The sequence below is a fragment of the Camellia sinensis genome, chromosome 15, assembly GCF_055761805.1.
Source record: "Camellia sinensis isolate YWXY chromosome 15, ASM5576180v1, whole genome shotgun sequence".
Taxonomy (NCBI): domain Eukaryota; kingdom Viridiplantae; phylum Streptophyta; class Magnoliopsida; order Ericales; family Theaceae; genus Camellia; species Camellia sinensis.
In genome coordinates, this window is record NC_138975.1 from 48,762,452 (window position 1) to 48,776,737 (window position 14,286).

The 14,286-nt window shown below is 36.0% G+C and overlaps 1 protein-coding gene and 1 long non-coding RNA gene across 3 annotated transcripts in view; one reads left to right on the forward strand and one right to left on the reverse strand.

The window, feature by feature from the left end:
- LOC114299456 (putative disease resistance protein At3g14460) overlaps nucleotides 1–14,286 on the reverse strand; it is a 28,542-nt gene that overhangs the window by 9,430 nt on the left and 4,826 nt on the right. Inside the window, exons 3-12 of one of the 2 annotated variants that reach the window (XM_082909511.1) lie at nucleotides 11,590–11,705; nucleotides 11,383–11,493; nucleotides 10,374–10,426; nucleotides 10,180–10,286; nucleotides 8,323–8,412; nucleotides 5,022–5,130; nucleotides 1,692–1,952; nucleotides 1,366–1,523; nucleotides 403–496; nucleotides 79–130 (exon numbers count right to left, since the gene is read on the reverse strand). The gene's annotated coding sequence lies outside the window, so the exon portion shown is untranslated. Of the gene's footprint in view, nucleotides 1–78; nucleotides 131–402; nucleotides 760–1,365; nucleotides 1,524–1,691; nucleotides 1,953–5,021; nucleotides 5,131–8,322; nucleotides 8,413–10,179; nucleotides 10,287–10,373; nucleotides 10,427–11,382; nucleotides 11,494–11,589; nucleotides 11,706–14,286 lie in introns of both variants that reach the window. The other variant, XM_082909510.1, reaches the window with a different exon arrangement.
- LOC145813693 (uncharacterized) lies at nucleotides 3,459–4,345 on the forward strand. The gene is made up of 2 exons (XR_014356914.1): nucleotides 3,459–3,931; nucleotides 4,028–4,345. It is a non-coding gene; the product is annotated as an uncharacterized LOC145813693 (long non-coding RNA).

Consider the following 14,286-nt stretch of genomic DNA (forward strand, 5'->3'; position numbering starts at 1 on the left):
ATAGAACAAATAAGTAAACTGAGAAATATATTTCAAATTTCTGTAGAAGAGTCTAGTATTATACAAGAACACACTTACTGAAAACAAAATCAGTTTCTAAATATTCTGGCCAATTGTAACGTCTTAAAACCTGATACAAACAAAAGAAACAAAAAGAAGATAAGTATCAAACTTAAGGGAACAAAAGGGTAAGATGGTTGTTTTGAGGACAGGAACAAAAGGATAAGATGGCTTTTCCCAGTTGCATTTGAGGAAACCTTCAAAAACTACATAGGTGGCCCCAAAACAATACAGCATATGATTTAGTTTTCTAATGCAGCCCTTCCAATCACAAAACTCGCCACAGTTGAATGTTATATAGTAAAGGAAAAACTATAATCTCACATACTTCATCACTATTACCTCTTGAAGTCGCCAGAGGCGATGCAACTAATGAACATATTGAAGAAATATGTTCAGATTGCACTACTTTTGATATATCTGAAAAGCTAGGTTCCTGCACAAGATAACACCACAAAAACTTGGCATTAAACATACTATCATAGTAAATAAGCAGCACAGTCTGCACTATAGGAAATGATCCGGTATATGACTTAAACATCACACTTGTGACACATACTATGCTGATGCTTCCTTCTAAAGCAGTCACAAGGACTTCTTTTGGATAAACATATCCTGAAAACCTGAATAAGCCACTATTTAATAAAGGAGCAACCCACTTTGCAACATTTCTTGGTAGAAACCCAAGTTGAACGCAATCTAGTGCAATGAGTGAAGCAAACAATTAAAATGCAGTAGTAATAGCATAATAGCCCATAGGTTAACACACACATATGAAGAAACAAATCAGCTTCCAATAAATGCAAATTTAAAGCATCACATTAGCAAAAAGTGCAACATGGAAGCACCTTATAGTGCCACAAATGAGGACTTATATTCAGGAACCACTTTTGGGATCGAAAGGAAAACCTCAGTCAGGGCAAAGAAGCTAATGGCAAGCACTTAATGGATTTGGAATAGAAAATTAATTCATGTTTACATATTTAACACTGCTTTAACCATGCTAGTGTTCTGCTTAATATCTCTTGTGCCCTTGACAACATTGCTTCAGATATATGAGGGTTTTTATAAAAATCGACTTCCCCTTGAAAAATCTAGAAATCTCCAAGATATTGATTTGTGATTATGTATCAATTTTAACCAGTAAACATCAATCCCAATCAAAGACAAATCAACACAACGATTTTACGTGAAAAAACCACAATTGGAGCGCCTCCAATTGTGATAAAAAAAGCCACAAGCAAAAGCCACAAAACAATCGACTAAAAAGACATAAAGGAATTACACAAGTGTACTCTAAATTACCTAGCAAATCCATCCGAATTGAACCGACCCTAATGTGTCTCTTCCATCACCGTCTTCACCTTGAAATTTTCTTGCCCAACGTTGAATCCACAATGCCGATGTCGAATCACGATGATGAGCCACTCCAGAATCCACCAAAGCTTCAAGCTTGAATTCCCCTGAATCCACCAAAGAACAACTCTCTCTTTTGTATAACATAAACAAACAATCATTTGATGTATACTTCTTAAACCATGAGTTAAATACTCAATCAAACATCAAAGAAAACTAGCAAAATAGCCCAAAGGAAAACCCTAGAACCCTCAAAGAAGATCTGGAAGTCTTACCCTAAAATCTGACTAAAACGCATATTTGTAGCAAACAGGGCCGCGATCTCCGCTCAAGCGCAGGAATGGCCGCTCGAGTGGACCTCGCTCGAGTGCAGGAAAGTTTGCTCAAGCGTAAAATCCCAACTCTCAGTAATTTTGCAGGCGAGTGAAACTTCCGAAATAGTCAGCGAAGTGGCAAACATGAAAGAATTAACATCACAAACTCCTCTGCATAGGCACAATTCGGGTTGGATTCGCATCTAAATACTCACAGCTTCACTAAAATAAAAGATCGAATAAAATTACAACTGAAAGGAATTTTGTCAAACAGGATTGGTAATAAAAAACCTAACACCTCCCAAAAAACAAAAAGCCTAATACTGATTTAGAGCTCATATTCTACACCACTAAAGCCCAATTTAAAAGAGAGAGATAAGAGCATCTTTTCTCAAATTTTCAATTTTTATCTAGATGCAACATTTTTGGTGGTATATGCATAATTTGATTACCATTTACCACAAGGCCATTTAGAATGAAGATGTGTAGCTAAATCATGGACCAGCATAATTTGAAAGGTTATTTTCTCTTAAATTTGCCTTCTATTCTTCGCTGGAGATGGAGCTGCATCGGAAACTATGACGGAATGATCGTTGTGCTGTGATGTGAATACCCCATGGTAGTTTAGATAATAAAAAAATAAAATATAAATAAAAAAGAAAAGGTAGAAGAGAAAGAGGTAAATGTAGGAGAAGATATCTAGGGAAAGAAAGTAGTGAAAATTTCACAGCAATGTAAAATTTAAAAAATAATTATAAATAAGTGGTAAAAGTTTATAATTATTTATAATTATAATTAAAATTTTTAAAAAATAAATATTTAATTACTTTCTCAAATTACCAATTATTAATAATTATAATAAACTTTTTTTTATAATAAATATGTAATTACTTTCTCAAATTACCACTAATTAGTAATTTTCTCAAAAAAATACTTTTTGACATTGAGGGATGTATTGCCCTTTCACAACTAATGTATTAATTAAGTCATGGTCCTTATGTATTTTGTTAAATAATTAATTCAATACTGATGTAACAGACATTTTAACTAATTAAAAGGTGAATTGACTCCAGGTCACAGAGATTGGATTGACCTGCTTCTAAGCTATAAGCAGAACTCTATGGAAATTGTCACAGAACTTGGGAAGTGGCAATCCAAAAAAGATTGCATTACCTCTGATTTATGTTATCTAACTTTATTTCCTTTGTGTCGCATATTCAAAACTATTTTAATTCACAAGCATGTAATATTAAAGCATCTTGAGTGCAAGCAATAAGAAATTGATGAATGTGTTGACTCTATAAGACTAGCAAACTAATGGACAAAGTGCCAGTAAAACTGGAAGGAATAAGTACACAAATTCCTATATTTGTAATATGGTTGTCTATATGGAAAAGAAAAATATTAAATAAAAAACAAGTACACTCTTTCTAAGAAAAGGAACCAACAAGTGCACATTTTCCTGAAAATAAGGGCATTACATAATGTTAAAATTGATATATTATTGATTGTTTGATGTTGTTATGTTTGTTTGTTTGTTTTTTTTTTTTTTTTTTTTATTTATTTTTTTTTTTGTGGAAAATTGTGAGCGGGGGTGATCCCGGAGATGAATAAAATATGGGTTGTTGTGCAAATTTGATTTTTATTTTTATTTTTATTTTTATGTTTTTTTTTTTTTTTTTTTTTTTTTTTTTAGCAAAAAGTCGGTGGGCAAGATGAAATGAAAAAGAAAGGAAAAGAGGGGGACAAAAGTTGACGGATGGTGGATCATGGAGTGGTGGATCACAGTGTGTGAAAAAAAAAAAATAAATAAAATAAAATAAAATAAAAGAAGGTTGGATGGACAGAGAGAGATGAATAAAATATGAGAGAATAATGATAAATATAATTAAAGTGGGTCTGCTGTAGAGAAAGGGACCAGAGAGAGAGAGAAAGAGAGTGAGTGGGTGCCCCATGTGCTGGGTTTGGTGTGTACCGCGTGTGTGCTTGTGGATGCATGTGCATAGCAGTGTGTTTATTATTATTATTATTATTTTTTTTTTTTTTGTTTTTATTTTATTTTATTTTGTTTTGGTTCAAAACTGCCGAGAGAGAGAGATCTGTTAGAGAGAGAGAGAGAGAGGGCTTGATGGAGCTACTGTTGCAGGGACCGATTCAGTTGTGATGTCGAAGAGGCTGGATCGACGGCGACGCCGATGGAGGTTGCTTCGCCGGAGGAAGTAGTTCTGAGACGGACGAGCGACTGGGGGTGAACGGCCTCGTCGGCGGAGGCTGGATCGACGGCGACGCCGATGGAGGTTGCTTCGCCGGAGGAAGTAGTTCTGAGACGGACGAGCGACTGGGGGTGAACGGCCTCGTCGGCGGAGGCGTAACCGCTGTCACCGCAGGCAACGTCGGCGACGTTGGAGTCGTCCTGACACTGAGGTTGTTCAACGTCGGCGACGTTGGAGTCGTCCTGACACTGAGGTTGTTCGTATTGCGACAGAATGGTCATACTGACGCTCTTACTCATCGGATCAACCTGGACTCGGACGCCGAACAGCATGAGCCGGAGTTGCAGTCGGAGATGTGGCCGAAGGTGAGAGAGGCTTGTGAGCAAGCACTGGGTAGCAAAAGAAGGCACCAAGATGGTGATAAGGAATCGAACGGAGGAGAGAGTGGTTGCCATCCGTGAGGAGTGAAGGTATGTGTAAAAAAAAAATTCTAGCGGACTAGGTTGAGGTCCGGCGGGCAGCTAAGGTGAGGTTACCCTCACCTACTCCTCACCTACACCTACCACCACCAATTTACCCTCACCTACTCCTCACCTACTACCCAAACCCTCTCCTATATAATGAGCTACTCTGATTTGTAATAAATCACATCAATCTTGTAACAACATCAAACAATCAATAATATATCAATTTTAACACATAACACAAATTCTTAGCTAATTATGACAAGAACATAACCGAGTCATGTAAAAACATGTTTCTAATGTAGAACATTGACATTCAAATAGGTTTAATAATCCAATTGCTGGAACGGGAAAAAAAATTAAAAAACAGATTTGCGACAATCTGTTTTACTCCAAGACTCAAAAATTGAATTGGTGTTCTAAGTTAAAAAGCAGAACTTCATTATAGAGCTTTCCATTAATCTTTTTTATCCAACTTCGATTCCTACATGTTGCATCATCCAAATTGTTTTAATTCAAAATCATGGAATGTCAAAAACAATTATGAGTGCTTCACTTCAAATTTTTGCAATAAGAGAACTCTATATGACTAGCAAACGAATGTAAAAAGTTACCTGTAAAAGTTGAAAGTTAAAGCTGAGAAGGTTACACATTTACTTCAACATCATGGTTAAAGATCATCAATTTCTTAGACATTCCCGAATGATTTGATATTGCTCCATCCTAGACATTTTTGGACATCCAAGATTGATAGTTATTTAAAAGCCGTGCAAGAAGACCAAACCATGTGTTCATTGACTAGGGAAAAAAATGATTGAGAGTTGGAAAGAATGATGTACAATAGACGACTAGCAACTTAGTAAAATTAACTTTAACTTCTAAATTAGTGAAATATGAAGTAATTAAAAAAATTTAATTTATAAATTAAAAATAAAAGCTTAGGAAAAGGATAAAACTAAAAAATGTAAGAAATCAAGCACTGATGTAACACGGCAGAACACACGCTTGGCCAAATGCACAAACACAGCACCAAGTAAAATGCACTCACCAGAAAATTTATGCAAACTCGCAGTACTTTTTACCAAAAAAAATAAGAAGGCAGAGGAGGTTTTGGTTTTCATCAGTAGTCCTTTAAACAAGTTTCTGACAATGAAGAATTCAACTTGCAGGCATAACAAGCATTGTGCAAACCATTAACCATTAGAAGTAATGAACTTCAAACACAAATAACAAACGTATTCATCAAATGAAGAATCATAAATTCTTGAACTATGCAAGTTCCTTTATGGGAAAAAAGAATGTTTAGGATAATTATGTGTCTTCCTAATTAAATGATTTGCAACCATAAAATACATCAAGAAAGATGTGTCAGTGCCGTCTCTGAGGCAAAGTCGAGGAAGCGCCTGCTTTGGGCCTCCGAAAATTAATTGAAAAAAGGGCCCCCAAAAGCTGTCAACTATTATACTTGCTGACAAAAAAAAGGCCCTAAAAAAAACAAAAAAACTTGTTGATATGGTAATTATTTGAAACTAATAGGTGGCTCTTTCCCAAATATAAAGATTATGTATAGAAAGCTATTGACAAAAAAAAAAAAAAATGGTCAATTAGTACACATTAATGTGTGTTTGGGAGGGAAAAGATTGAGTACAGACCTAAAAGGTTGATAAGTTGATTATGCAAGTTTGATTAGTTATTTTACAGCTAATAATTTGAGTTTTATACTCAAGAATATGGAAGTTTAAAATTAAAAAAAAAAAAATTAAATTACAATCTAGTTTGATTTTTCCCAAAAAAAAAAAAAAAAGGTTTAAAAAAGCAGTCCGCATTAGAAGCTTTGCTTTGGGCCCAGGAAAAGTCGGAGTTGACCCTGTGATGTGTTAATGACATTTATGAAATTATGAAGACAATAATGGGTGTTTTGATTCAACATGAAGCATCCACAATAATCCACATCATTATTAATATTATTATTTGTATAACATTACTACAATCCACATCATTATTAATATTATTATTTGTATATCATTACTCAAAACCAACCTTATGATCAATATAGACATACAAAAACACAAAAAGAAAATAGAACTATTAGCTTGTAAAATGAATGTGGAAGTACGTACAGTGTATCAAGTTCAGAATCCATTGTTGGATGAAGAGTGATTTGCTCAAAGATCACTTCACCATCCATGTGCATAACAGGGACACAAGCAATCCTAGTGATTGAAGAGATGTGAAGAGGGTTTGCATTCCTTCAGGCAGCGACTTGAGCTTCTCACATTGCTAGATCGTAAAGTTAATCAAATTGAGTTCGGGTAGTCCTCCTCAGGGGAAAGATATCAGATTAGGGAACCCATTTAAGAAAAGTGAGTCGAGAGATGTCAAATTTTGGAGCCCAAGTATGTTTAGATCTGTAATACTGTTAAAATTTGTACAAAATTGGATTAGTAGAGATCGAAGCTTTGGAAAGAATCCAAGCCACATGGATTTGAGAGCATCACAGCATGATAAGGACAAAGTTTTAAGGGATTTGTAGCAGTTCTCCATATCCTCAGATCTGGGGAACACTAGTTTTAGAAGGCATGTAAGCATGGGCGGCAAAGAATGTAGAACTTTACAATGGCTGATTGAAAGACATGTAAGCATGGGCGGCAACCCTATATCTGGGAATGACAATAGGTTTGGACAATTTCATACTGTGAACACCTTCAGATTTGTTAAGTGCACAGCTCAGGTGTCAATTCCTTTAAATTAGGCAGATCTAAAATCTCCAAGTTTGTAAGGGAAGACAAATCTCGACACCCCAATTCTACCCCATCACATCCTTTTAATACTAATTCACTTCTTCAATGATCTCCTCTATTTGTTGGAAGGTGGAGGATTAACTCTTGATCCAGTGTCAAATAAAAGAAAGGTGACATTCAGAAATACTTTCTTTAAAACAGAGTTCGCATTTTGCCCAAGTGGCTATGGATTTTGCAAAACGCAAAAGGGTTTATGGACTGAGAAGTGACTGAATTCATAGGATAGGTTGTTAGAAAATAACATGAGATGGTAATCCAGCACTCTTCAGAAGTTGGATGCTTCACACATGTGATGTATGTTTCAATTTGAAATGGCTACCTTTCGTATAAGTTTGTAGGGATTGAGCTGAGATCCATTACAGTCGTTATTTGAATCAAATAATCTCCGTTCTAGAACAGTATGTAAGATTTCAATCTCATAAGTGAATACAACTGCATTCACCCTAGGTGTACATCTGTGAATACAGTAGTTCAGAATGGCAGGGAAATCCACAAGAAATAGAAGAATGACTCAACTTGACAGAATAAATTTAATATGGCTTTGGATCATTTGTTCTTGCATTTTCCTGTGGCTTCGATCTAAGGCATCGTCTCTTTCGTTTGGTTGATGTCCAATGGGTGGCTCCGGATCTTGTCTAGTAATGATTTCATTGGATTTTGGGACTTTGGAGGTACGATGAAAGCAAAAGTGATGTGTCATTGTGTTGTCTTCACAATTTTTGGGTGATTTGGTTGGAAATGAATGCAAGGATCTTTGAGGACAAATTTGACGATACAACATCTATGTGGGATAGAGTATGTCATTTGGCATTGTTTTGGACTTCCGTTTCGACTCCTTTTAAGGGGATTTCATTTTATAATTATATTTTATTTATAGAAATCGAAAAGTGATATTTGATGGTTAAATTGTTTCTTAGTTTTGGTGATTGATGTTTTCTCTTCTATTGTAGAGGACATCTTGTCCTCTTTTTGTACTCTTTGTTTTTTAATCAAATTTCCTTTTGATGCCAATCAAAATAATAATAATAATAAAATAAAAAAAGAAAAGAAAAGAAAAAAGAAAGGAATCTTGGAAGAGACAGACTTCAGAACAATACGGAGGGAATGTGTTTACCTTGACATGCACGGGATGATTAACTCTATCGTTGGGATAAGGAATCGCATCATGAAGCATGCCTACGTTTCTTAACCTTTGCCATGTTTTCTGGAAAAAAAACAACATTAAGCAAATTATGTGTTACCAGGGAAAAAAAAAAAAAAAAAAAGCTTGAAAAATCTAGAAATCCCCTAGATGTTGTGATTTGTGATTATGTATCAATGTTAAGCAATAAAACAATTCCAATCAAACAATCAAGACAAATCGACACAACGATTTTAACGTGAAAAAACCACAATTGGAGCACCTCCAAGTGTGATAAAAAAACCACGGGCAACAGCCACAAAACAATCCACTAAGAAGATATAAAGGAATTACACAGGTATACTCTTAATTACCTAGCGAATCCACGCCCAAATTGAATCAACCCCTATGTGCCTCTTCCAACCCCATCTTCACCTCAGAATTGTCTTGATGATGAGCCACTCTAGAATCCACCAAAACTTCAGGCTCGACTTCTTCAGAATCCACCGAAGAACAACTCTCTCTTTTGTGTAGAACAAACAAATAATCCTTTGATATATACTCTTTAAACCATGAGTTGAATACTCAATCAAAACATCAAAGAAAACTAGTAAAATATCCCCAGATATAAATCCTAGAACCCATGAAGAAGATTTGGAGAAGTAATCCTAGATTTGGAGCAACTTGCGAATTTATAGAATCTGAAATCGCGAGGTCCGTTCGAGCGTGGGAATGGACGCTCGAGCGGGGACACTATATGGCGCACTCCGCACTAGGGTGTACGCTCGAGCGGGGAAATGGACACTCGAGCGTGAAAACCCGGATCACAGTATATTTGCAGACTCATCAAACTTCTGAAACTCAGCATTCTCCGCTCGAGCGGGGAAATGGACGCTCGAGCGGGGAGGCAACTTTGAATGCATTTTTGCATTTTGATTCGGGGGCGCTGCCCCGGACCCGCCAAGGGGCGCTGCCCCCTGGACCCCCGCGAGCTGACCGGGCAGCTCGATCCCTATCATAATCAGCGAAGTGGCAATCTTGAAAGAAATAACATCATAAAACTTCTCTGCAAGGCACAATTCAGGTTGGATTCGCATCTAAAAACTCATAGCCTTACTGAAATAAAAAGTGCGAAAACAAATACAACTGAGAGGAGTTTTGTCAACGGGATTGCCAAGAATAAAAACCTAACATAGCTGATTGACTATTAAACAAGAAGAAATGAATGAGTTTTCACTAAGATAATAATGAAAAGTCAAAGCTGTAACAAAACATTGTTGTATCTTCATTTTTATTTTAACTAGAAAAGAAGACAGATTTTATGTTTCACTTGCAAGCACTATTGATTTGATATTTGCTTATTTCTGCAAATCCTTGGACCAATTGAAGTGGTAGTCAATCACCAATCCCCCATGGTTCTAAAGAGCCATTTTATTTTATTTTAATTTTTTTACATTCGAAATATATGATTTAACCAGGCTAGACATGAGATATTCCTCAAAAATCTCAGTAGGGCTCTGTGGGACTTAGTTGCACACCTATACTTTTATCCCATACCTTAATGAAATATAAAAATCCGAAATAATTTATTTAAAAAAAAAGGGAAAAAAGCAAATAAACAAAGCCAAATAACACATGGAATCCAGTTAAATACCATTAAATTATCTTGCATTTTTCACTCTTTCAATTGTGGGGAAAATGATTCTAACAGATGGGTTTCTTATCTCTTGACTTGCACTCCGGCAGCCCCAATGTAAAGACCAATAATGAATGAACTATTGAATCAAAAGATTAGAGTATTTCAAATTTTGATTCATGCCACATGAACTACAAATAGTAAAAGTGACTTACATCTGGATCAGACTCTTCAGACTTAGAGAACTGTATTGATGTCTTTCCAGATGCTGCTAAAAATGCAGCTAAATTTTGTGCAGTGACTGACCCAATTGAAAATGAACCTTGACAATAGAACAGATAAGTCTACTGAGAGAAATATATTTCAAATTTCTGGAGAAGAGTCTAGTATTATACAAGAAAACACTCACCGAAAACAAAATCAATTTCCAAAATATTCTGGCCATTTGTAACAACTTAAAACCTGATACAAACAAAAGAAACAAAAAGAAGATAAATGTCAAACTCAAGGGAACAAAAGGATAGGATGACTGTTTCGAGGATAGGAACAAATACATATTAATCAGATTGAATTTTTTGGAGAACTGTTAGCATCAACAAGATTCAACACTTTCATTTTTTCCTTTTTAGTTTAATAATATACAACTTCCAAGTACTCACAAATTTAAGGTGCTTTTGCTTGCTTAGGTAATTTCATAGCACATTTTCTCATTACTTACCATGAAGAGCCATGTAAAAATCGGATGGAAACTTTAATGTTAAAAATAAGAGAAATCTTAATGTTGTGAAGTGAAGTCTCCTATCGCTTGGGTACCAAAGTAATGTGCAGTATATAAGCGTAAGGGCACCCCACCTCAATAGCTAGCTTTTGGGGTTGAGTTTTATCCAAGACCGTGTAACAAATACCTTTTTTACTAAACAAGAAAAAAACATAAATAAATAAATAAGAGAAGTTTTTTTGTGCATAAACAGAACCTAGACTCAAAATCTTTTATAACATGTTTTACAAACTAATTTATATTTTATTAACAATTTTCAAAACATAAAATGAGTTGTGCATTCATAAACATGTAAATATATGCAAATCCAAATCTTCCAACAACAAAGTGATGAATTAACACTTGACTGACACATAAAAAGTGCCCATGCATGCAAAATAGGTTTCTCATTAGAACTGTAAGAAACTGTGTACAAGAGATGTGGGAGCATGGAAGGCCATGGTCCCCTTGGATCTAAATGTTCCAACTTCTCCCAGTTGGAATTGAGGAAACCTCCAAAAATTACATAGGTTACCCCAAAACAATGCAGCATATGATTTGGTTTTCCAATGCAACCCTCCCAATCACAAATCACACCATAGTTGAATGTTCCTACATACTAAAGGAAAAACTATAATCTCACAAACTTCATCACTATTACCTCTTGAAGTCGCCAGAGGCCTGTAGACCTCTGAATTGATGCAACTAATGAACATATTGAAGAAACATGTTCAGATTGCACTACTTTTGATATGTCTGAAAAGGCAGGTCCCTGCACAAGATAACACCACCAAAACTTGGCATAAACATACTATCATAGCAAATAAGCTGCAATAGGAAAGGATCCAGTATATGACTTAAACATCACCTGTGACACATACAGTATCCTTTGTACTATGTTGGAGCTTCCTTCTAAACCACTATCTGATAAAGGAGCAACCCACTTTGCAACATTTCTTGGTAGAAACCCAAGTTGAACGCTATCTAGTGCAAGGAGTGAAGCAAACAATTAAAATGCAGTAGTAACAGCACAATAGTCCATAGCTTAACAGACACATATGAAGAAAAAGATCAGCTTCCAATAAATGCAAATTTAACGCATCACACTAGCAAGAAATGCAACATGGAAGCACCTTCTAGTGTCACAAATGAGGACTTATTTTCAGGAATCACTTTTGGGATTGAAGGGAAAACCTCAGTCAGGGCAAGAGAAGCAAACGACAAGCACTTAATGGATTTGGAATAGAAAATGTGTAACGCCCTCAAAAATAATACATAGAACCTCACATTCTTGACATGCATAGACATAAGAGAATGAAGCATATTTCCATATATCAGAGTATTCATTACAAAAGTATTATATGTTGACAACAAAAGTAAACGCCCTACGGGCTTACAACTTTCCAAGCCAACACTTGGTTACAAAAAGAGAGTACTAACTCAAACATACATAAAGCCCTTGGCTTGAATTTACATGTAATACACAAAAGATAACAACAAAAGTTCTTCAGCCACTAAGCCTCCCAAGCTACGTCCTTGGAGGTGGCATATCACCTGAACCTGAAAATGATGTCCTATATAGGTTGAGCCAATGCCCAGTAGAGATATACTAAACTAAGTATGAGAAATAACTAAAACAATAGCATTTGATAGATGGTTAACACTTATAAACTAATTTACAATACTTTTCAATTCAACATTAAGTACAACAATTTTTCATTTCAATTTCCTTCACTTATACAATCTCGATTCATATTCATGGCTCAGAACCTGGCCAAACAATTCAAGGAGACTATAACTCATATTAAAACACTTCCATACTTCACAATTCACATGAGACTGCAACTCATATTAAAACACTTCCATACTTCAATTAATACACATATTCGCTGTATTAATGGAGTCCATCCCCTATCTCCTCTCAAACCATGGAGTACATCCCCTATCTCCTCCCAAACAATATACATATTCAATGTATTTAAACACTTGTCATATTCAATGATCAATCAATACACATATTCAATGTATTATTCCAACCGTCATATTTGATGACATATTCCACATGATTAGTTTCAATTTTCCCTAATCAACATACAGTGTCTATAACAATCAAGACTATCCTCCACCGATAGCCCAAAGCAGTTATCTCTAAACAGATAATAAATTTATCAAACAGAGAAAATCTCAACATTTTCATGGGTGAGTGATTAATTTATCTAACTACACCATTCAATCTCATAATTTCGCAATTTCATGGTTTCCAACTCAATTTCACATTTCCCCAAATTAATTATACAAATTAATTTATCACATTAATTAGGGCATTTCCCCATTTTTCAAATATCACCCCAAAGGTCCAATTTCACCAATTTAACATCAATTATCCCATTTTCCAAGATCTCACATACACATGGAGTTTAACATTTGAAAGCCCCCTTTTTATAAATTAAAAATCAAACCCTAACTTTTTCCAAAATTACCTAACGACATCATCTAATCAAAATGACTAAAATTTAGGTCAAAGCTCATAAAAAGGAGTAGGGTATCCCTACCTCGAAGTGAAGAGACCAAATAGAGAAGATGACAAAAACTCAAGGTGCTCCAAATCCACGATTTTTCAGATTAAAGTGAAGCCCACGCCACCCTCTATCTTTCTTACAAAGAGATTAGGGTAGAAACACTCTAGAAGTAGATGAAACCCTAGAGAGAAGGTATATGAAGAGAGAGAGGGAGCCGGATCTAGGGTTTGAGATGTAAAGTGTATCAAAAAGTGATGAAGGAGACTGCTACTGCCAACTGATATAATCGAGGCTCGCTCGAGCAAAGGAATGGTTGCTCGAGCGACCAGACACAAAGAAACCTCGCTCGAGCGTAGAAAGCCTCGCTCGAGCCAAAAATTCGAAGCTTTAGGTCTGCAACCCAGAAGCACACTTGAGCGCAAGAATGCTTGCTCGAGCGAAGAAGTCCAAAACATACAGCTCGCTCGCTCGAGCCAAGAAATGCAACCTTCAGGTCCAGAACCAAAAGCAGACGCAAGCTCGAGCGCAAGACTTCTTGCTCGAGCCACCAGACACAACACTCAACTCTCGCTCGAGCGAAGGAACCTTGGCTCAAGCGAAGGAACTAAAACACAGAGCTCACTTGAGCGACAAAAGTCTCGCTCGAGCGAAGACACAAAAAACTGGGTAGCAACCATTTGTTCCCAATCACAACCAACCTGTTACAAACCTGCCCAACACATCCTAAAACTCAAATACAAGAAATTAAAGGACGGGAAAGAAGCATATACAACAACTGACGTCCACGGAACCAAGTCCGGAATACAACAACCAAAGGAGAGAAAACCGGGATCGCTATAAAATGAATTCATGTTTACATATTTAACACTACTTTAACTATGCTAGTGTTCTACTTAGTATGTCTTCAGAAATATGAGGGTTCCTATAAAAATCCACTTCTCCCAAAAACAAAAAGCCTAATACTGATTTAGAGCTCATACTCTACACTATTAAAGCCCAATTTGAGAGAGAGAGAGAGAGAGAGAGAGATTGGAGCATTTTTTCTC